We start from the raw sequence: 24,795 nt of genomic DNA on the forward strand, positions 1-24,795 counted from the left end.
GACAAAGCAACTTGAGAGAGCAAACAATATAAAGAAATCATCAATAATGGCAGTCTGCATATCTTCAGAAATATTGAAGATGAAATTTCTACTCATAACAACCAACCAAGCACACATTGTCTCATCTAGCCATTCAAGCGACCATACACACAAATATCCGCATTTACGACCCAGTATACAACCATCAAGAGGCCAATATCAGACATTCAAGAACAATAACACCTCAAAATATCCACATGCATAAATCCGATTACTGGTTTCAGCAAATCTGGCATTCGCCCGCAGCAGAGGAAACTGTGCAGTAAAGGACAAGAAGCCAGAGAGAAAAGCGTCAGATCGAAGCACAACAACGCAAGCATTAACATCAATACGATACATTAAAATGCACGCATGAACACCATTCAAAAATATTCCCCCCACCCCCGACAACACTGACAATCCCCCCCCTAATTCAAGGATCAGCTGTAAACCTGCAGTCTCAAAGAAAAGCGGATCACATCAGTACCCGATCAAAATTTTAAAAAAAGAAAAAAAAAAGAAAAAAGACTGCTTGTGTCCAGCATTGCGTTATTGAAAGTACTGCACTATTTGTATGTTAGTCAGGCTGACTGCTTTCTTTGTATTGACTCGGTTTTTACTACACATGTATGTTTTCTTGGATTATTTTGTGCATTTTGTCTTGTTACTGTGTGCTTTTTTTTTGCAATATATACACATTTCCAGTGGAAAGAGTTTATTCATATATAGTATTAATTAATGTTCTAACCAGTGAACATCCTTTTATTTCCTCTGTATGAATGTGAAAGTAATACAAGGTCAACCATTAAGGTGTATGCTTTTGATTGGAAGTTCATTACTTGCAATGGGCCTCATTACACGGTAGGCGGTAGGGATTTAACGTTACCGGTGATGGAATACCGGTAACGTTAAATCCACATGCCAATTACGACCCGGACCACCGCTATTAGCAGCACCGCTAAGTACGGTGCCACTAATAGCGGCCAGTCCGTGTGCGCGCGACCCTCCATCCCGTAAATAACGCCATGCCGCTAATAGCACAGCATCACAAGGCAAGCGGACATGCCAATAGCGGCATGGTAAAGCCCCAAAACCCCTTACCGCCATGGCGCTAATACCGGCATCGCGAACCACCCGTTAAGAGAACTGAGCAGTGTTCCCACCTGCCACAGGTGGACACAATCAGCACAGGTGGAGGCAATGGAGACTGTGGCAGCACAAAAGGAGCACACCACACCCCTTCACACACCAAGATGGTCCTAATACTAGCAGCATTACATGGGCTGGAGGACATGATTGCAGTGCAGCAGCAACAACAACAGGCAGCACAGAGGAGACGCAGGAGGAGGAGGAGGAGGGCAAGACAGGCACAGCAAGCACCACCACGGCACCTAATCATACCACAGAGGCACCCACCAATCCCCAGGATCAGAGCCAGTCCATTTAACCTAACCCCTGAACAGATACACACCTTGTACCGTCTGGACCAGGATACCATCACCAGCATCGTGGACATGATACACAACGACATTGTGAGCCTCATAGACATCCGAACTGCCATCCCCCCTCACTCAAGGTGGTGACTGTGCTCCACTTCCTGGCCACAGGCACCTACCAGCATACAGTGGGGCAGATGCATGGCATCTCACAACCAGTATTCTCACGCATGCTGAACCAGGTACTTGATGGCTTCCTGAAGCATGCACCTGAACACATATTCATGCCACGGACTGCCCAGGAGATTGCAAACACCAAAGTTGGGTTCTATTCACTGGCAGGCATCTCAAGTTGCATCGGGGCCATCGACTGTACCCATGTGGAATTGGTGGTCCCACATCACAATGAAGTAGTCTACCGAAACAGGAAGCAATTCCACTCCATCAATGTCCAAATGGTATTTGATGCCAACAAGATAATCACACATTGCTGTGCCCGATTTCCAGGATAAACCCATGATTCCATGGTCCTGCGGAACTCAACTATCCCACGCTACATGGAGCAACAAGCCGGACAACGTTCGTGGCTACTTGATGAGTATCAGGGCAAGCACATGGCAGTGTGATTGGGGGGGAGAGATACTTACTCCAACTGGGTGTGATTGGGGGGGAGAGATACTTACTCCAACTGGGTGGGATTGGGGGGGAGAGATACATACTCCAACTGGGTGTGATTGGGGGGAGAGATACTTACTCCAACTGGGTGTGATTGGGGGGGGAGATACATACTCCAACTGGGTGTGATTGGGGGGGAGAGATACTTACTCCAACTGGGTGTGATTTGGGTGGAGATATACATATTCGAAATGGGTGTAGCTTGTCATTCGTCGGACAAATGCACATACAGATGTACGCCAAAGTCCATCTGTGAAGGCCGCAACGTACTTGAGATGAACGGACATGCAGGTATAAGCTACACAACATAGATGACAATCCAGGTCTAGAAACATTAAACATCCATCCACATCCACATTGCACAACATTCCACGCCACAAAATACACAAATCTCATACATGCCGTCAAGATAGTCATACAGAATTAGCGCAGCACAACATCAATAATGCAATGTGCCCTTGAATGCATGCAAAGGGATCACCCCTAGCCATAGCAATGCACCGCGCACCTATAGCACCACTGAAGTGATGCCTCTCAGAATGGCAACATCAATGTTGGAACGGCAGTACACCAGCAGTGTGGTACCAAATATGTCTGGGCCCAGGGACACCTAAGACCTGGCCTCACCCAGGACATGTCAATTACTGTTGGAGGCATTAATGCGGCATGTCTACTTGCAGGGTAGAGCTCACCTTTGCACATTGCAGTCACACAGACCATCTGCATGTATGCTGTTAATTGTGTACTTCAATCACAATGCAAAATCAATTTGTGTCATATGAACAGGCTACAGGCTGCTCTTGAGGTGAACAGTAACAGGACCCAATTCGTCCCCCCATACAGGTGATGCCGGCTATCCCCTGAAGACGTGGCTCCTCACCCCTGTACGGAACCCACAGAGCAGGCACGAAGAGGAATACAATCGTGCACGTACCGTACCCGCATCGTGATCTAGCAGACTTTTGGCCTTTTGAAGACACGGTTTAGGTGCATTAGCAGGTCTGGTGGCGCTCTCCTGTATGGCCATGAGAAGGTGGCCAAGATCACCATGGCATGTGTCATGCTGCACAATATGTGTATCAGACGGAATGTGCCACTGCCCCCTGATGTTGAAATAGAAGCACCTGATGAGGATAATGATGGTGATGAGGACGGAGGTGAAGGGGATGCAGTTCATGCAAGAGGGGATGGCCAGGAGAGACGTGCTGTGAGACAGCATCTGATCAACCAAATATTCTGAGTAACATGGTTTCTTACTGTCACATGGATATGGGTAGTAATGCACTGGTGTATGTTTGGTAGCGTACAATGGACCCTGTCGTCAATAAAGTACACATACACAATTAAGAAGTCCAAGCCTGTGTTTTGATCAAACACCAGTGTATTAAGGAACGTAAAGATGAAAATGTGCATGTCCCCAAACATCCCACCACCCTTCCCCCCACAACAGTCCCATAACACCCTTCCCCCCACAACAGTCCCATAACCCCCTTCCCCCCAACCCCCACAACAGTCCCATAATACCCTTCCCCCCACCCCCCACAACAGTCCCATAACACCCTTCAACCCACCCCCCACAACAGTCGCATAACACCCTTCGACCCACCCCCCACAACAGTCCCATAACACCCTTCCACCCACCCCCCACACCAGGTCCTCATGTGTCTGCCACAATGTTTCCGTCCAGCCATGCACGCGGAAGCTTGACCATGCACTCCCTATTGGTCATTGCCAACACTAGCATTGGGAGGCTGCCTAGATGTGCGCCTGGTGGTGAGTGAGGAGCGGCGGAGGGGGCTTGTCTGCCTCGAACTGGCGGATGAGGAAGTGGCTGACTGTCCTGATGGTGGTGGTGGGAAGTGGCAGTCCATTGCATCCGCTATCCGTGTGAGGACCTCCCTAAGTCGGACAATCTCCCCACACAGCCTGTACAGGCCTCCATCCCCTCCCTGGAGTGCCTTGCTGTCTCCGTAATCTCCGCCCTGAGACGGGCAGCCTCCTCCACATGCTGCCCAACCAGCACAGTTATTTCCTGTTGCCGCTGCATGATGCTGGCCAGGTCGAGGGCAGTGTTGGATTCTGGTGGTGTGGCTGCTGTGCCCTCTGATGCAACCAGGTCAACAGGTGAAGCCACTGGGGGGCTACTAAAACCTCCCATGTTGTCCTCGCCAGTGACATTAGACCCAGGTGTCTGCTGTGGTGATGGCTCAGGGGTCCCAGGGGGGGTTGGGGTGTGCATCTCCATGTGGAAATCGGTTGTATCCTCCACATCTGATAGTGTTGCTGTGGCTGCCGCCTCTCCTGCGGAACAAGCTGCAGCTGAGGGTGGGCCCTCCATGGCTGGGATCGGTGGTGGTGGGTTCACCTCCGGAGGTGGGGCAGTTATTGGTGGTGTGGCAACTTGTGTCTTGGCAGTGGCGCTCCACCGATGTTTGACACTCTGCATCTGGACCCTTCTACCTTTGCCCCTTGATGTTGTGGGGGTGTCCTCTGTGTCCTGTGCCCTTGTTTTCTTACTCGCAGGGGGTGCCTGAGATGCATTGCCAGCATCCTCACTGTCTGTATGTGAGCCTGTCGGGGACAAGAAGGGGGATGGCATTGTTTACGGTTCAATGTACTTAATGCAGTATACATCAATAATACAGTTGTGGGCATTTGGACTTCATTGTTAAGGATGCAGGTGATGTGTCAGTTCAGTGGCACATCCATGCATGGTTGTGTGTGGCACTTGTCTCTGGTGATGTGTGCATGTGTGTGTGTTTGGGTCTGACACTGACATGGCCAGGGTTGGATGCATGTGTGGATGTTTGGCCATCCATGAGGTGATTCTGGGCTCACATTTGGGGGGACCAGTAGATTCACATTGCATGCTTTCATGTGTACACTCACCTCCATCTGAAGTGGTTGCCATGCTCCATTGTCCCGACTCCCTCTATTGATTCCACTCCAATGAGGTTGGCGCAGGTCTCCTCCCATTCCTTCAGTTTTATGGGCGAACCAGATCCACCTGCTGTGGCAATGTTGTGGTTTTCTGCAAGGATGCTTCTCACCCGGAGTCTGAGATCATCCCACCTCTTTCTGCACTCACGCACATTGCGGGTGGTGGTGCCCACAGCACTGACTTTCAAGGCGACCTCAGCCCAGATTGCCTTCTTTTTGATGAGTGTCTCCCGCCGCATGTCGCTGGCAAAGACCACGGCGGCATTGTCAGCTAGGGTCTGGGGGAGCATTAATAGCTCCTCTGTGGTAAATTTTTCCTTCCGCTGCCAGTCGGTGTTTCTTTTTACAGCATTAGGCATGTCGAGGGTGTCCCTGTGGATTTCCTATTGCAAACTACTCAGAACAGGTCCAGGGGGCAGAGGATGGCAATGGATTGTGTTTTTAAAGATGGCCGCCATGCTCTTTCCCGTTCCTGTGCGATGACTCTGTTTCTGGTTCCGCAATTTAACGGTCACCGCTAATAGCGGAGACCGCTATTTGCATGCAGCGTGAGGGCGGAGGTGCTATCTGCACTTTCGTCGAAGCCGGTAAGAGACTTTTTGGGGACTTTAGCGGCATGGCGGTAGGGTCATTACCAGCATGGCGCTATGCTCGTGTCCGCGTACTCGTAATGGTACGCTATTAGCGCCCTCTTGCGAGGGCGGACACGTTAAGAGCACTATGCCAGTAATTTGAGATTTTTAGCGCACAACGTGTAATGAGGCCCAATGTCTTTACGAAAGTGCACACACTCATTATGTGTGTTGATTTCAGACCACATTCTAGATGTTTTGCTTGTTCTTTTCGAGTTAAGGAATGGTTTTAACACTTTGTTAAATTTCTACAGTTAAATAATTTGTAATGAGGGTTTTTATTTTAGGTTAGGAGTTTCTTTTGAACCATTAGTTGTGTCAGTTACAATGTGGCGAAAAAGGGCCATTTTAGGTTTAGAATGAATCTGTGAAGTTGTTACTCAGACATGTATTTTAGGATCCGGAATTAGGTTGAGGTACTCCATTTAGTCCTAAATTTGCAAATGCATTTAGTGCAAACTGCATTATTCTGGACTGGAACATTTCTAAAACAGCTCTCTGCGCGCACCCCGGAGTGCATCCTTGAGTGCTGTTATGCTGTTGGCAGCTGTTGAAGCTATGGTGAATTTTGTCTGAACAGGAAAGGTACGATGGAACGGCACGAGGAACTATACCCTTTACATACTTGGACCCTCTGGACAATTAATTAATCTTTCACTTGCTTGCCAGAATTTATATTTATTTCAACTTATTCACACTAATTTATCTCCAAACATCCATTGGCTATGCCCCCCTCCCACCAAAACTTTCAAAAACAGCTCTCTGCGCGCACCCCAGAGTGCATCCTTCAGTGTTGTTACCCTGTTCCGTGGTTTGGGGCCAGGCAAGGACGGTGGGTTGTTCACACCGGCACTTCCGTGAATGTTCTTCTTTATAGTCTAATGCAAGGTATTCTATCAAATCACTTCTGATCGTGAATTACGGCGTTGCTTTGTACATCTGTGACTTTGCTTTATTTGATTTATTGATTTGATTTGTTTATTTATATACTTTTAGTGGAGGCTGACCCTGCCGTGTGAGTGTTATTTTTAGTATTATTTTTAATCGTGGAAATGTCATATGCTTTTTTTAAAATAATTTTTTAAAAATTTCTATAACCAACAAACAACAAAACTTGCAGTACATGTCACAATATTTCAACATTTTACTTATGCCAATCAATGATTACTGCCTACCCCATTACCCACCCTCCAAACTGAGCCTACTCCGTTCTGTCCTCCTCTTTGATTTTGAATTTGGGTTCTCTTCCCCTGGGTTCTCTTCCCCGGTATCTTCCGCTGAGTCCTGGTCTGTAGCCCCGCGCGGCCTCATACAGGGTGGCTATGAGACGTTTCCAGGCCATCAGGGATTCTGCTTCTTCTTCTCCTCGTTTGTCTCCCGCCTCCTGCCATACTGCTGTTTCCGCTTCAGTCCATTTGTGAAGATCTCCCCACCAGACTTCTACCTTTGGTCTGTTACATGCCTTCCATCCCATAGCTATTCTGCGCTTGGCAAGTATATGTGCCAAATCCTTCAATTTGCTCACGTGCTTCATTTGGCGAGGTCTGGGGAACCCTCCCCTCATGCATGCCCACACTAATTCCACATTTAATTTGACCCCTTTCTCATCTAGCCGTTGTGCTATTTCTGCCCAGAACTTCCCAATTTCCGGGCATGCCTAAAACATATGTATCATCCCAGCGTTTTCCTCTCCACATTTGGGGCATGTTTGTTGTTCTGTGCTCTTAAATGTGGCTATTTTCTGGGGCGTCATATATGCTCTGTGGGTTACATATAGTTGTATTTGCTGTAGCCTTGCCTTTCCGGACACTTTCTTATAATAGCCCAGCGCTTGTTTCCACATCCCATCGCTCATGGGTTCCCCTACTTCTTCTTCCCACTCGTGTCTTAATTGAACCACTTCCTTCCCCACCCTGGACATCAATAGCTCATATAATCTGGAAATCTCATGCCCTCCTTCTGCTATATCATATATTGTTTCAATGGCTATATCAGGTTCCTCTTCCAGTCTTATTTCGGAGCATGTCTCTTTGATCTGCCGTGTCATTCAATTGTATGTAATATATTGTCCTGCCTGTAGCCCTATTTCCTCCACCAGCGTCCCAAATTCCTTTATTTCCCCTTCTTGCCATATGTGTCCCATTGTTGTTATCCCCACTGGTTCCCAGTACCTTCGGATCATTTGCATTAATTGCCCATCTCCTCCCATCAGCGCCACTAACGGCACCTGCGGGGAACACAGGGTTGGGTTATCCATGACCTGACAAGCTGTCCGCCATATTTTCCATCCCAATATCATCATCTCTGAGCGCTCTTTCAATTGTGGTTTAGGAAGCCATATTATTTCCTTCAGGAAGAACGGGGCACTCTCACTTCTCACCAACTCGATTGTGAGGTTGGGTCCTCCGATAGCCACCTCGCTACATATTGTAGTTGGCAGGCCAGATAATAGACCTCATAATTAGGTAACTTAATGCCCCCTTTATCATACGTATTTTGCAGCTTCCAAAGAGTGATTCTGTTCCTAGTTCCATGCAATAGGAATTCTCTGCATATACTCTGTAGTTTAGTAAAAAAACGCTTTGGTATAAGGTGTGGTATGTTCCCAAAGAAATGTAATAGCCTCGGCAGTACCACCATCTTCAACAGCGCCCCCCTCCCCATCATTGACAAGGGGAGCTTGGCCCAGAACCTCATGCTATTGCTAATGTTTACCACCGCCTTTTCCGATTTGTGTTCATGTTCTGCCTCCGCTGTGTGATAAATATCTATCCCTAAATATCTGAACGAGTCTGTCTCCCATAGTATTGGCAGGACTGGCAGTCGTTCGGTGGGGACTCTTACGTACCTACTCAAGGGGAATATACATGATTTTTTGGGATTCACTGCAATGCCGGATAGCACTGCAAAGCGTTCCATCACTTCTAGTATATATTAGAGATTTTCCTCCGGTTCCCCTTTCACGCTGATCCCTATTTCCTCATATTGCCGTCTCAGGTATATCGCTAGCGGTTCAAATGCTAATATGTATAGCATTGGTGACCATGGGCGTCCCTGTCTGGTGCCCCTGCTCATTTGCCATCCCTCCGAAATGATCGCTCCTGTTTTGACTCTGGCTAGCCGCGCACTGTACAGTAATTTGACCCATTTGTACCCCTGTCCTATCCCGTAGCTGGTCAAGGCTGCACTTAGCCAAGGCCATTTGACAGAGTCAAAGGCTTTTATGGCATCAAGTGATACAATTGCAATCTCGCTCGAGTCTCCCTTGTGTGCTCTATAACCCGGTGTAGTCTTCTAAGGTTATCGGAGATACTCCTGCACGGGACATATCGGGTCTGGTCCGGGTGTATCAGTTTGCTTATGACCCGTTTAATTCTGTTCACCAGCACCGCCGTGAGTATTTTGCTGTCTTGGTTCAGCATCGATACGGTGTCCAGTCATTTGGTCGACTACAAACTGGTCGACTGCAATTTGGTCGACGCCATATGGTTGAATTTTTTTTTTTTATTTATATATGTGTTTTGTGGGTTTTCGTGTGGAAAAAAAAAAAAGAAAAAAAGGGGATTGGGGGGGGGGGCACCAAAAAAAAACAAAAAAGGGGTAAAAATAATAAAAAAAAAAAATTCGACCATTTGGTTTTCGACCAAATTGATTCGACCAGTTGTCCAGTCGACCAATTGTTTTCGACCAAATGACCTATAACCCATCGATACCAGTCTGTATGATCCACAATCCTCGCCAGGCTTATTGGGTTTGGGGAGTGGGATGATAATTGCTTCTCTAAGGGATTCTGGTAGTCGCGCTATTTCGAATGCCTCGTTTAACATTGCTAGCAGCGAGGGGAGCACCTAATTTCTATACATTTTTATAAAACTCACTGGGGAGGCCATCGGCCCCCGGGGTTTTACTGGTGGGCAGTTGCACTACCATTGCTTCCAACTCTTCTAATGTGATTGGGGCCTCTAGGTCTTCCCGCTCCTCTGCGCTTATTTGTGGCATACCTATATCCTCCAGCATGTCTATCATCTCCTCGTTGTCGCTCCCTCCCTTATCCTCATACAAGTGTTTATAATATTCCAGGAATTCTGAGTTTACTCCCTCTTGAGTGTCCACTATTTACCCGTTCTTCCCCATTATTGCTCTGATCGGTGATCTGGAGGTCTCGCTCTTATACAGCCAGGCCAGCATCCTCCCCGGTTTGTCTCCTCCCGCATGCTGTCTCTCTACGTATTTTTTATATTTTAAATTGCATAGTCTTTCCCAGTGTCTTACGCATTCCTGTTGCAATTGGCTTGTGGCTTCTGCTTCTTCCATTGTGCCGCTCCCCTTGCTCATCATTATCTCTAACTCACTCTCTGCCTTTTGCAGTTCTCTAATTATCCCTCCCTGCAGCCTCTTGGATTTGGCTATAGCTATTCCTCTCACCACCACTTTGAATGCTTCCCATAATGTACCGGCCGAGTCAACGCTTCCAGTATTTTCTTCAAAGTAGTGTGTTATCTCTTCTCTCAAGACCTCCCTAAACATTATGGGCCTCATTACACGGTAGGCGGTAAATCCTTACCACCTTACAAAGAGGTCCCTTTGCGGGTTGGGGAATTTAACGCCTGCTTTTTGCAGGCGTTAAAAACCAACCCGCAAAGGGACCCAGGGAGCTAATTACGGTACCGCAATTTGCGGTACCGTAATTAGCGCCTTCCCCATTCCCATTATGCCCTATGGGGCAAAAATGGGATTGGGGAAGGGCAATGGTGGAAGGGGGAATTACTGCCCCGCCAACCTTGGAATGGGGCGGTAATTCCCCTTTCCACCAAGGCGGTGCCGGTATTTTACCGGCATGAACCATGACGCTAATAGCGCCATGGTTCTCCGCCTACCGTGTAATGAGGCCCATTGTCTTTTAGTGCTTCTGCTCTAAGCCGCCACGTTGGGATCCTAGCTCTTAGGGGCCGGTATTGCCATGTTATAACCAGAGGCGAGTGGTCAGACAGAACCCTTGCTTTGTATTCGGTTTGTGTTATATCTGCCAAGATATTTTGTGTATCAAACATGTAGTCTATCCTAGTATACAAGTTCTGAGGGCGGAATAATGTGAGCACTGTCTATCTTGTGGGTGTTGTATCCTCCATGTGTCCTCTAGCCGGAAGTCTGTCAGCAAAATCCTCAAGGCCCTGGCCGCAGGTGCGGCCTTATCTACTTTCCTATCCGACCTGTTTATCCTCGGGTCTAGTGTGCAGTTAAAATCGCCTCCCCAAATCGTCGCCTCCCCCAGGTACGGGCTCAGTTTGTTATATAGGGTCTTGAAATATGTCACTGTATCCTGATTCAGGGCTTATGTGTTTACGATACATATTTCTTTATTTTCCACCAGCCCCCGTATTGCCACCATCCTCCCATCCTCTTCCACTGTGGATTGCAATAACTGGAATGGGACATGCGTTGCCACCCAGTTAATCACTCCTCTGGCATAGGCCGAATACGTTGCCCCATAAACCGTCCCCTTCCACTTCTTCTGTATTACCCCCAGCTTTTCCTTCGTAAGGTGAGTTTCTTGTATTAGGGCTATATCTCTTTTCTGCTGCCTTAAATACATCATTACCTTGTTCCTTTTTAAGTAGCTATTGAGCCCTCTGACATTCCAAGAAATTACCTTAAACTCCCCCATCGTTCAGCCTTGCCCCTTCTTTTGCTGCTTAAAGCACCCATTCCCATATAAGTAGGCTTGTTCCCCACCCCTAACTACCCCCAACCCACAACACTGCAACTTTCCCAACTTTCTTCCGTCCCCCCTCCCTACCCAACCCCAACTTCCCTTCCCCAACAGTTGCCCAGCTCCATCCCAGGATCTCAGGCTATCCCACATTTAGTCCTGCTCCGGCTAGCCGGTGCAAGGACACAGCAGGGGGTTGCCACTCTTATGGAAATCTACCTAATCTATCTACTGGGGTACGAGGTGGGTACACTGCATATCCTGCATCACTGCTTATATGTGCTTGCACACCTTCTACATTGCACTCAGCTGGCTGTGCAGCACAAGTCTATATTCCAGTCACAGTGTCATTGTTTATACAGCACCTCAATCTTGATGACCACCACCTCGTTTGCTCTTTTCGCCATCTTGGTGGCCGCTCGTTTCCAGCGGGCCATTATGTGCATCCAACCATTCCATGGCTTCCTCCGGGGTTTCAAAAAATAAGGCTTTGTTTTTGTGAAATATTTTCAATTTTGCCAGATACATCAGCATGTATTTATAGTTTGCCTCCCGCAGTCTTCTCTTCACCACTCCGAAGTTCCATCGGCGTCTTTGCACCTGAAGCGTGTAGTCTGGGTATGCCGTTATGTCTGCTGATGCCCTCCGGATCGTACCTCCTTTCCAAAAGTATTCTAGAATCTTTTCCCAGTCCCAGTAATTTGTATCATGGCGATGATCGGCCGGGGGGGGGCTCCCGTTACAGGTTTCCGCATCAGTGCTCAGTGGGCTCTTTCCATGCAAACCCTTGGGTCAATGCCCCTCTGTCTATTTCTTGCAACAGCATGTTTTCAACGTAGTCTGTGGGGTTGAGGCCCTATTATGCGTAAGTTATTCCTTTGGGCCCATCCTTTGGCTTCCTCTGCCCTGTTCTCCAGGTTACTCACTTGCTGGCGCAACGTGTGGATTTCGGAAGCATTTGACTTGCCGGTGGTGGTGTTTGCCTGTACTTCTTTTTCCAGTACTCCTGTGCGCTCTGCTATCGCTCTCACATCTTGTCGCAGGAGGGTCATGTCTACTTGCACTGCGTCGATCTTGTATTCTAGTGATGTTTTGAGGCTTGCCATCGCTGCTTCGAGCTTGGTTTCCCAGGTAACCTTCAGGTCCGCTATTGCCCTCAAGATCTGTTGATCACTGCTCATAGGTGCAGAGTCTGCTTGTGAGCTGCTCGCTTTGTCCTTAGCTTTATAATCGTCCATAGTGGGCTGTTTTCCTTTCAGCTTGAGTGTTTTGGCCACCATCCGCTCGTCACTTGCTATGCTGCCTGCAGCCTCCGGGGTTTCAATGTCCATATCAAGTGCTTGCGGCGGCCCGGCAGATCTTTGTTCTGCCTGGGGCACCAGACTGCTTCACTGTGGGCCGAAGCGTTACACCCTTCACCAGCGATACTGCAGGGCATGTCCGGCAGTGTATTCCGTGTTCGGGTCACTATCCACTCTCCTTCTTCCCAATTTAATGGTGGGCTATGTGTCTTCTTTGGGCCTGGCGTGGCCTCTCTCTGACTCGCTTAACCAGTGTGTTGGTCTATCTGCACCCGTGCTGCCGGTTATATGCACTGATCTTTGGGTGCAAGGGCCCCTGCATATGTACAGCCACCACCTATAGGTGCTGCAGTGTTTGTTGTGGGGGGGGGAGATGATATAATATGCCAGCCCCCTCCTCCCCTTTCAGCATGCTCGGGGGGTCGTTTCGTTCTTTTTCCCCTCAGATCCTCTCTCCAGCTGCCCAAGCTCCCCAGGGCAATCTGCAGCCTGCTCCTTGTGCTGTGCGTTTCGGGAGCGAAAATGTTCTTGGCAGGGGCTCCTAAGTGAGCCGACGTACTCCGGTGCAATGCAAGGTCCTGTATGTTGATGTTTCCTGTTTGGGCTTGCTTAGATCTTCACTGCGGATGCTTCCTACGTTGGGTGTGCATTCTAGTGTCACACTGGTCTCGGGCCTCCGCTTATCCGACGCGGGTGCTGCACATTTAGCAGCCTTGTGTTCCTCGCCCATTAGACGGACGCTCTGTCCAGCCCGTGCTATTCACAGTATCATGCCCGCTCCAGCGGGGGCTCATTCTCTCAACTGCGCTCCGTTGGCTGATTCATTGTGGGGGGCCATATGGGTGTCCTGCTGTCTGCTCCGTGCAGCGCCGTCATCCGGACCAGCTGTTGTCACAGAGACTCGGCTTCCCTTCGCTCTGTGTTACTGTAGTGTTCCCATCCACAGCAAGGAACGGTGAATCTGGCCACGGGTCCGTTCGGTCTCCGTTCGCTCAGCTGCTCGTGCAGCTGATTTACAGATACACTCTGTGTGTCTCCAAAGTATCATGCTGTCTCTGTAGATGTGCTCCGATTCATCTGGCTTCAGCAACCCGCTCACTTTACACAGCTTCCTCTGGCTGGCGACTTCGTCTGTTACTGTTCATGTCTTCTGATGCGCCGCGCTGTGCTGGGCCCGTTACATTGTATCTTGATCCTTTGTTCCCCGCTTGGCCATTTTGGGTGCGGGGTCGCGGACATTTCGGCAAACTTGAAACTCCACTATATTCTTGTCAGATGGTCTGCAGCAAGCCTGACACGGCTCATTGCATGCCCCACAATCTTATGCGGATGGGCCTTCGTTTTAAAGTTGGTTTCTGTGCAATCTGCTGGCGGGCAGACTCAGGATCTTGTCGGATCTGCAGGAGCTACAGGTCCCTCCAGCCTCTTACATGGCTGGCTAGCCACGCCCCCTCTGTCATATGCTTATACTTTAAAATTCAGATTGTCAAAAAAAAGTTGGAGCTGCAAGGGGAAACATCTTTAATTAAACCCCTTCTTAGGATGAAGGAAACCCTTTTGAACCAGCTTCCCCTCTCCCGCCTCCCTGCTCAAGACTGTCTGCTGCTCACCAGCACTTTAAATCTCTAACCTCAGACATCAGAGGTCATTGGAATAAAACAAAGGATGGGATGAAAGTAAATACTAATGTATTCCAGGTGTCTGATCTATTGGAAGGTCATGGAGATATAACAGGCTGTAATCCTGCCGCAATACAGGATTTGCTTATACACTTCGATGACATCACTGATTCTGCTAGAGTGGCAGAAATTCCTCAGGTTGATCAAGGGCTTGAGCAACAAGAAGGGAATGAGGTCTCGCCCTTAACTCCAGAAGTGGATCAAAATACTGTGGGGCAGAATATAATAATTGAATCCCAGATTGGCGAACTCCTCGCTCCCGTCACCCTGTTGGTTACAATAGCCCAAGTTCATATCGGGTAGACTTCACCGCTACAATTCCACGTTTAGGAAAACAAACAGTGGTTTTTTGAGTAGGTAAGGAAAGTCTCATTTAAAAATAAGCTGGGCACCCTTGCATGTGATGGATTCACGAAATAAGGCTAACTTAACAGCTAGACTGCTTACTTTCCATTCCTTGTCATTACCGACTCCTTTAGCAGCAGATTGTGTGCTTGTGCAAGAGACTCAAAAAGCATTATTAGCCTCACCCCACCTTCTAAATTTATCAGGATCTCCTATACTCTATCCATAAACCTTAAATGCTTCATCTAGCTCATCTTTATACTTTGCAAATCCTACGCCACAAAGGTCATTTGTACTAAACCTGGGGCCCACTCCTATGATCGAGGTCACCCTTTCAGCAATGAATACACCTATATTGACATTAGCCAAGCTATTTGAAACTCTAGACTGGAAAGCCGACGACCAGGCATCTCTTCTGTCTGCCTTCCTTGGCAAGGTAACAAAAATGGAGCAGCATGTTATCCAAAGGGGTTGGGGTTCAGTGGATTAAAAGGAACATCTAAATGTGGTGACCTCAATCAAGGGAATCCCCCAGGAGGACTTGGGCCAAGATGTTCAGATTCCGATTGTGGAAGATCCTATCACAGATGATTTCTCAATCTCTGCCCTAAAAGAAACTTCTGTTCATCGAACTGAAAGTATATTAGTGTAGGAAGTGCTTGATGAAATCATACAGGTGATAGAAGAAACCAAAGAGCCAATCTTTAAAATCTTTGCTAAATGGGAGGCCACCAGGGGGCGCGCAGGCAATGGCTGCCTGATTGTGCCGCTCCCGCCGTAGCTGGGCCGTAACAGGGAATTGAGCCCCCCCGTATCCCTCCAGGCGGACGAAGTAGGACGGAGGGGCGCGAGGAACCCCCCGGGCACCCATCGAGCGAAGGAGCGACGCTCCGGGCCCCCGGGACCAGCGGGAACGAGACCCGCAGTATTGGGCGGTAACAAGGCCGCACCAGGCCTCGGCGACCGCCGCGCCGAACAAGCGTGGAGGAGCTCCGGGGAAGCAACGCACACGCGGAGGGGGCGCCCCCCTCTCCCGCCCTCCTCGACGGATCCCTCAACTCCCCGACGGACCCCTCAACCCGATCGAGCACTGGGTCCGGGGCGGCTCGTGGGGGCCGGAGGGATCAACACAGCGGGCCCGGGCCCCTCCCCCCCTCGGCCTCTTTCAGCCCCGTCGAGGGACAGAAACCAGCGCTGGGAAGACGCGTGCGGGTGACTGCCCCAGAGCACCACGTGAAGAGTCCAGACAAGGATCTGCTAGGCGGCCGCACGCCATGAAGGCACAAGGCCCGGAGCAGGAAGACACTTCGGGGCCGGGCAAGCGTGGTGCTCCGCGTGATGCTCCGCACGTGCTGAAATCGGAGCCCCGCCGCCTCCACGAGGGGAGCCTCGGCTATAACGCACAGTCCCTGGGAGCGAGGCCCCCGCCGGACCTTGGTGGGGCGTGTGCCCGCCCGGGACGACAGCGTTTTCCCCCCTCACTTGGGAGCGGAGGTGTGGCGGCTTGAGGGGGGCAGCCCATGCATCCTGGCCCATAAAGACCAGCGGCGGCCTGGGCGGACTGCGGCCCCTTCGACCCGGGTGTGTGGCCCCCGCCCGGGGGCGATGGGGCGTGTGCCCGCCCGGCGAAGACCCCCTGCAACAGCACGCGATGGTAGGGGGAGGCGCGCCCCGGCCTGGGGCTCCCTCCCTGCCCGCAGGCGCGCCCCCGATACGAGAGCCCCAGGGGGGGGTCGTTGGCGAACCCGGGGGGGGAAAGCTCGATGGACTGGCGGCAGACCCTACAGGAATTCTGCTTTCAGGAGATGGCGTCCAGCAATAGAAGCCTGAGCCCCCCCAGGGGTCCTGCACAGTCGGAGACCCCAGGACCCCCCGCGTCTGCCATGGAAAGAGGCTTCGCCTCCATACTACAGGAGATCAGGGACATGCGTTCAGACATTGCCCAGAAATTTGAAAAAATAGATCAAAGAGTGCACAAGGTCGAAGACAGACTGTTGCAAGTAGAGGCCAACCAGACATCAGCGACGACCCTAGAGATGGACCTAGGAATGAGGATAGCGGCCCTGGAGAAAAGAGAGGAGGAAAGGTCCAGGTAGATGGACGACTTCGAAAATAGGGAGAGGAGGAACAATCTTAGAATATCCGGGATACCAGAACAGGACAGGGAAACGGAGAGAGACATTGCTCGCGCGGTGAGAGACATCATCACCCTCCTCTTTGCCGAAGAGATGACCACGGAACCCACGTTCGATAGAGTGCACAGGGCTGGGGGAAGGGCAGGGGGCCCCCGCTCTGTCCTGGTCCGGTTCCACTACTACTCCGAAAAAACAAAGGTGTTGGAGGAAGCCAGGAAGGCCCGGGAGATCACTTACAACAACGCTCAGATTTCAATCTACCAAGACCTCTCTGCCTACACCCTGGCCAAACGCAGGATGTGTCGCCCACTAACACTCCTGCTGAAGGAAAAGGGGGTCCGCTACCGCTGGGGCTACCCCTTCTCTCTGACCTTTGAGTACATGGGCCAGCGATCAACCCTGACCACGGAGGACGACATACGGATGGCCATCCAGGACTACATGGGGGATCCGGACCCCAGGAGGGCCCCGTCGGGGCCGGGGAGGGAGACCCCGGGGAGCCCGGGCCCGTCCAAGGACAGGAGACGTAAAACTGGAGCAAGGAAATATAGGAAAATGAATACCCCTTCGCCAGTCAAGGAGGGGGAGCGGAACGATCCCGAAGGCTGAGACCTGGGGAAACCCACCGAGTCATGAGGGACATTGAGAAAAGCCAGCGGAATCATCACTAACAGCGTCCTTACGAACAGCAAGTATGGGGGAACCAGGAGGGGGACAGCAAGGCTAGGAGGGAGGGGGGTCTCACAGAAACACGCTTTCCACAGAATGCCCGGCTGCAGCGGGTAAGCTGCTGGTTCGGCCAGTAGCCAGGGATGGCAGAACTACTTGGCCGGACGCCGGGGAAGGGGGAGGGAAGTCACGAAGTTGGGGTTGTTCAGTTATGGTTCAGGGAAGGGGGGCAGTTGGGGTTTTGTTCTTGGCCCACCCGGAGGGAAAGGGAGGGGGGAGTTGGGGGACGGAAAATCGATCCAAGGGAGCACGCCAGGAAGAGTATGCCTAGTACGTTGACCGAGAGAGAGGAAGTCTTAGATCATGGCTGACAGTCTGCCCTCCCTGGCTGTGGGTTCCCTAAATGTACGGGGCTTAAACACCCCCACGAAGAGGTCCCTGGTTTGCAGGGAATTCAGAAGGGCCAACCTCGACTTCCTCTTTGTGCAAGAGACTCATTGGCCGCGGGGTAACGAGCCCAAAATGCGGGGAGGAGGAATAGGGGAGATCTTCAGTGCCTCCCACAAAGGCAAAAAGAGAGGGGTTGCCATCTTAGTATCGAGGAACACAGGCTTCGAGAACGAGGCCATGTTGAAAGACCCGGAGGGCCGCTACCTGATGTTACGGGGGTCCCTTCAGGGGGCCCCACTCACCCTAGTCGTAATCTATGCCCCAAACGAAGGCCAGACCCTATTTTGGGAAAAGGTAGGGGACAAACTCAAACACTTTGCCCATGGCTCGGTGGCGGTGGGGGGGGACTTCAACATGGTCCTAGACCCTACCCGGGATAGAAAACGCACAGGCCCGCAGCCCTCCAGGGCATCAGACGAGACCATGGCGCGTAATTTCCAAAGGGTTAATCAAGACCTTAGAGTGCTGGACACGATCCCGATCCCCAGAACGGACACCCCCCCCTTCACATACTACTCGGCCACCCACGCATCGTTCTCCAGGATAGATTATATCTTGGTGGACGAGATCTTGCACCCATTTACCTCAGGTCATAGGGTTGACCCCATTCCCTGGTCCGACCATGACCTGGTCCGAATCACGATAGCAAGGGGAGGTTTAAGCGAACGCAGGGGGAGGTGGAAGTGCAACGACTCCCTGCTAAAGGACGAGGTACTAGCCCAGGAAGTCCTCGAGGCCATCACGGATTTCTTCGACCTGAACGATAATGGGGAGGTAGGGGTACACACCCAATGGGATGCCTTTAAGGCCACTTTACGAGGAGTCCTGATCAAAATGGGTGCCCAGAAAAAGAGGGAAAGGGAGGCCCAGGAAAGACTACTGAGGGAGAAAATAGCCCAACTTCAACCGGGGGGGCTCTCCACGGCCCCCTTGGACCGAGGCCAGGTGACCGCCCTGGAAGACTGTAGTCTCCAGCTGAGGGACCTCCTCCTCCACCAGACAGAGAGAAACCTCCAATTGGTTAAGCAAAAGTATTATGAAAAAGGGGACAAGGCGGACAGGATTTTAGCCTGTAAGCTGAGGGAGGAACAGAGGAGCAGATTAGTGAAAGCGGTCAGGAGTGAGGGGGGGAAGATAGGCTACAATACAACCCACATTGGAGAGGCCTTCCGCCAATACTACGAGAAACTATACTCGTCTGAATTCAACGGGAGGGAGGCAGAGATTGAGGGGTTTTTGAACTCAATACGGATTCCGGCCATATCAAGAGAGACGGCAGAGGGGTTGGAGGGCCCGGTAACGGAGGAGGAGGTGGAGCGGGCGATCAGAGGGATGAAAGGGGGTACATCCCCCGGTGAGGACGGCTACACAGTCTATTTTTACAAAAGGTTTTGCTCCACCCTGTCCCCCTACTTGGTTAAGGTATTCAATGCAGTGCTGGAAGGGGGACCCCTCCCAGAGTCCATGATGGAGGCGATAATAGTGGTGCTCCCCAAGGACGACAGGGACCCCTCGGAGTGTTCCTCCTACCGCCCAATTTCCTTGCTGAACACCGATGTAAAGATCCTGGCTAAGGTGATCGGGGGACGTGTGGAGGGGGTCCTCCCGAAGCTGGTCCACGGAGACCAGGTGGGGTTCATCAGGGGGAGACAGGGCTCAGACAATATCCGAAAAACTATAGACCTGTTCCACTACGCCCAGGTGTCAGACCTTGACGCGTGCGTCTTATCGCTCGACTCAGAAAAGGCATTCGATAGGGTGGAGTGGAGATTTATGGAACTCACCCTCCGGAAAATGGGCTTCGGGGCACACATCATGGGCTGGGTGGCGGCACTGTACAGGGCCCCGAGGGCCAGGGTCCAGGTGAATGGCAGGCTGTCGGAGCCTTTCCCCCTTTCGCGGGGAACGCGGCAGGGTTGCCCGCTCTCCCCCCTCATCTACGTCCTCACAATGAAACCCCTAGCCATAGCGGTCAGAGCACACCCAGACATCAGGGGGATCCAGAGAGGGGAGGTAGAATTTAAACTCTCCCTGTTCGCCGATGACATCCTGGCCTACTTAGTGGACCCGAGATCCTCGCTCCCCCCCCTCATGTCCCTGATGACAGCATATGGTCGCCTCTCGGGGCTCAAGATAAATGCCTCAAAATCAGTCCTGCTCCCCATGAGAACAAGGGACCCGACCCTGGACCCTATGTCCAGCCTGGGAGGGATAACAGTGGGTAGGTCTTCCATCCGATACCTGGGCGTCCTCCTCACCCGGAATCTGTCCAACCTCGCCCCAGCTAACTACGACCCTGTAATGGCAAGGGTCACTACGGATCTGAGGAAATGGGGGTCAATGATCCTGTCCTGGTACGGCCGTATGACGGCCGTGAAGATGAACATACTCCCGCGCTTACTGTATCTCTTCACCGCCCTCCCAACCAACGTTCCCGACCAAACTTTCAGGGTCCTCCAGAACGCGGTGCGTGAGTTCATATGGCAGGGTAGGACCCCGAGGACAGCTAGAGCAATCCTGACCCTTCCAAGGGAGGAGGGAGGGTTCGGGCTGCCGGACTTCCAACTTTACTTTCGCGCTGCCCAGCTGCGCGTACTTCTCGAACACATGAAGGAGGGGATGGGTACATACTGGACGTACTTGGAGGACATGGACGCCCACCCACTCAAAGTCAGAGACCTCCTGTGGGCCCCAAGCAAATTCATCCCAAACAGATTAAGATCACACCCAACGTTGGGAGTCCTCTGGGCGATCTGGCGGGAAAGCCCCCAGACAGCGCATCTAACGTCATGGCCGTCACCGATGTCATCGATATGGGGTCACCCCCTTAGACTGGGAAGCAGGGGGTTTTGCAACGCTCAATCCTGGTCCGACTCGGGGATGGAATGGGCGGGGCAAATGTTCAAGGAGGGGGAAATCCGCCCCTACGAGGAAATGAGAGAAGCCCTGGGTCAGGGAGCCCTCTCCATCTTCGAATATCTCCGCCTGAAGGGGATCTTGTGCGACCAATCCTGGGGACAGAATTTGAAAAGGCAGCTGACCCCCTTCGAAAAACTTGTGGATACAGCGACCTCTAGGAAGGGGGCGGTATCAGGGATGTATAGAATATTGAACACTGTCAACCTAGGGGAGAGGAGGAGGTTCTGTAGCTTCTGGAACGATTTGGCGGGGGGGAGATCTCGGAGGACGCCTGGGCAAGGATATTTAAGATAGCTTTCCATGGGAACCTATTTACAGCGGACATGGAGCATAATTTCAAGATCCTGCAGGGATGGCACAGGGAGCCTGCAAAGCTGGCGAAAATGTTCACGGGAGTTTCCCCCACATGTCCAAGGGGGTGTGACCAGATTGGCACAAGAGGTCACATGTGGTGGCACTGTCCGAAAGTCCAGACATATTGGGCAGAGGTACGGGGTTGGATCGCTGAAATCACTGAGGAACTGCTCCCCCAGAACCCTCTAACAATGTTGCTGGGCCTCCCCCCAGAGGACACAGACATACCCAGATACCCAAGGATGTGGGAAACCATGTTGAGGGCGGGGAGGGTGGCCCTGGCACAAAAATGGAAGAGCCCGGAGACCACAACGAAGGAGGTCTGGTTGAAAAAGGTCAAAAACATGTTTCTGATGGACAAATTGACGGCAATGATGAATAACAAGTTGGGCACATTCCAAGCGAACTGGTTCGGGGTACAGCAGACCTGGGGATGGGACGTGCATTGACCCACGAGGAGAAAAAGAAGGAGGGATCGGGCGCCCACAGCCTGGGAACGGGTGGACGATTTGCAGCCACAAACACAGCCAACGTACTACTTTTTTCGCGTGCTCCGGACAAACAAAACTACCGCAGCGTCTCCCCAAACAAGGAGACCCATCTGGGTCGAAGTTTCAGGGTGGGGGGGTCTGTGTGGGGTGGGAGAGGGGAGAGGGGGTGGGTAGTTGGGCCAGTAATTTGCATTTCTTCTTGAATTTGTCTCGAGCCTGTTTGTTGTATTATAAAAAATGCCAATAAAACAAAGTTTAAAAAAAAAAAATCTTTGCTAAATGAAAAGTGGGCCAAAAATATGCCCAAGTGAGAAAAAAAACAAAAATTCAGAGATCTTTATGGAGATCAACTTTGTTCGGGTCACAAAAGTTCCTGTGGGCCTTATCTACATCCCTGCATGAAATCCAACAAACAAAGGTTACAGGGAATAAGACCAAACCCCAGACATGAACAAATTCAAAGCCGATCACGATAGCAGAAGATATCCCCTCAACCAATTCAATGCAGACTCATTCCCAGGAGCTGGAAGAAGTAGAGACTCAACCCCAAGACTTCAATCTCTATAATCTTACTATACACTCAGAGGTAGGGGGTTCATGTAGTGGGGGTGTTTCAATTCAAACGCAGAGAACCCCTAATAAGACCAAGTCCAAGGGACTTAGTTACTTTAGGTCAAACTGTGCACTATAAAATAAAAACCTCTCTCCTGAGATATTCTTCACATTAGAGCAAAAATAAAATCACCTAATAAATGAGCATACGAAATCTAACCAAAGGTGAAGGAAAGGAAGTTTGCTGAGGGAGGGCAGAATCTTCCAACGAGACGACCCGGCAGAGAAGATATGAAGATTCTGAGCCACAGGAGGGAAACAATGTAAGGGGATGTAAGCAAAGAAGGCAGGAATCTCGATCCTCCACTAGGCAGACACGATCAACTCAACCTCACTTAAAAAAAAGCCCCTGTTCCTGGAGTGCAGAGGAGGATTTGAGGATGAGTTTAGCTTGAACAGGACCAACATTTTGGTACTGATAACTGATATTCCAGGTTTGGAGGCCATTCAATCTTCAGACATTGGCCAGGTTGAATTCCTTAGCGATTTTGATAAGGTGAGATTGCAAATTCCGTCGCAGTTAGTGAGAAACACTTCATTGGGGGCAAGGAGCCATTTTTATCATCAGGGCTTCATAATAAACAAGTCGGAGGAGGGAAAATCTTCCTCACTCGCCCCAGAGGTCGAGGAGATCTACTTTATCACTGCTGATGGTTTCCTGTTCTCAAGGACTAGCCAAAACTCCTTGTCACATTCATCTTTTGGAACGTTCAGAACCAAAAGGATTCGGATTGGTCCTGGCTTCCGGGTGCATTAGCAGGGAAGAATTGGAGCTCGTCAAATTAACTGCCAGTTACAAAAGAAGCCGTGATCCTTAAAATAGCAGCTTGGAATACTAGAGGGTTTAAACATCTGCTCTCCAAAAAAACCAACATTGTCATGCTCCAGGAGACATGGCTCCTAAACCCTCCATTCTGGGATGGTTATGGTATTTCTCTGGTGCATGCGATTAAGACCACGAAGGGGCAGCCATCGGCAGGATTATCAACAGCCTGCAAAATTAATATTTGACGGACCTTACAGCCATGGGCCTCACCAAACCCATTTGTACAGCTAAATAAATTAGGTTGCCCTATTGGACGTTACGCCCTCCTGAATTTATACTGGAACCCTATGTCAATTGCAGATGACTTGTTTTTTGGAGGGGATAGAGCATATGCTGGAATTAATTGTTTTGGACCTGAACATAACCTCAGTAATAATAGCATGGGATTTAAATATACAATGTCTCCAGGTAGGACCTCGTCCAATTAGCAATGGAGCAAAGAAATAGCTAGCTATGATGAATACCCAGGGGTTTATCATGGTGAATGGATCACTAAAAGGAGATATCCCTCCCAGGCCTACTTGGAGAAGAGAGGACCAACTCGCCATCATTGATTATGTCTTTGTTGAGAGGAGAGCCTTTATGAACGTTAAAGATTTTCAGGTGATACCCCAATGGAACAGCGACCATGAGTTGCTGCTGGTTAGCTAGGAATTTCCCTTGTTTCCTCCCACATTACCTATTACGATTCAAGTGTGGAGGTCATGGGAAAGAGAAATAGGTTCAGATGGTCAAATAAAAACATATACAAATGAAATGATTGTGTAATGGATCATGGCTCGACACTTAATTTAGACATATAAAATTCAGATGGACACTATGTGGCTGCCCTCAGTCTATTTACTGAACGAAATGTGAAAGGTTTCAAATCGATTTTCAAATGTAGACATACTTTTGATATTGAGATATGGGACTAAAAAATACAACTAAGAAAAAATCTTAGAACCACTGGCCCCTTGGACCTGGTATCTAGATTCCGAAAGATACTTTTTTTGTATTGTGTTTTAGTCAAAAATCAATTCAACTTTTCAGAATGTGCAGAAAAGAAAAACAATAAATAGATTGTTACATATTTACTTCTTATATATACACACATTAAACAAACTAAAAGGAAAACCTAAACAGTAACACAGAAGAAATACTGAACAAATAAAAAAAAGAAATTGATTAAATCTAGGTTCTGAACATTTCAGTGTTACTTTCACTTTAAAAGCTCAAAATAAAGTGCACAGAAATATTACTACTTCACTGGTCAAAAGACATTCATGCCCCGAACGTAGACAATCCCAGAAAGCTTGAGTGTACAGCCACGTATCAACGTATCATCGTCAACGAACCTCGAGAACTTGGCCACCCTGTTCGTAAAAGTGCCAGGACAGTCTTATCAAAATATGGCTTAATGTCTCTATGTACCCAAAATCACACCGTTGGCACAAGTTATCAGTATACAAATCTTTATGTCTAGCGTGGAGGATTTCCCTCGTAGGTAGTAAATTTGGTCTGAACCTTAGGAAATCATTCCGTCCTCTGGCATTAGGAAAGCGGGTTAGGTAGCTTGGTAGGAAGCCCCTGTGATTTGATATATAGCAGATTTGAATTGGAC

Source organism: Ambystoma mexicanum, chromosome 7p, assembly GCF_040938575.1.
Source record: "Ambystoma mexicanum isolate Mex_15411 chromosome 7p, UKY_AmexF1_1, whole genome shotgun sequence".
Taxonomy (NCBI): domain Eukaryota; kingdom Metazoa; phylum Chordata; class Amphibia; order Caudata; family Ambystomatidae; genus Ambystoma; species Ambystoma mexicanum.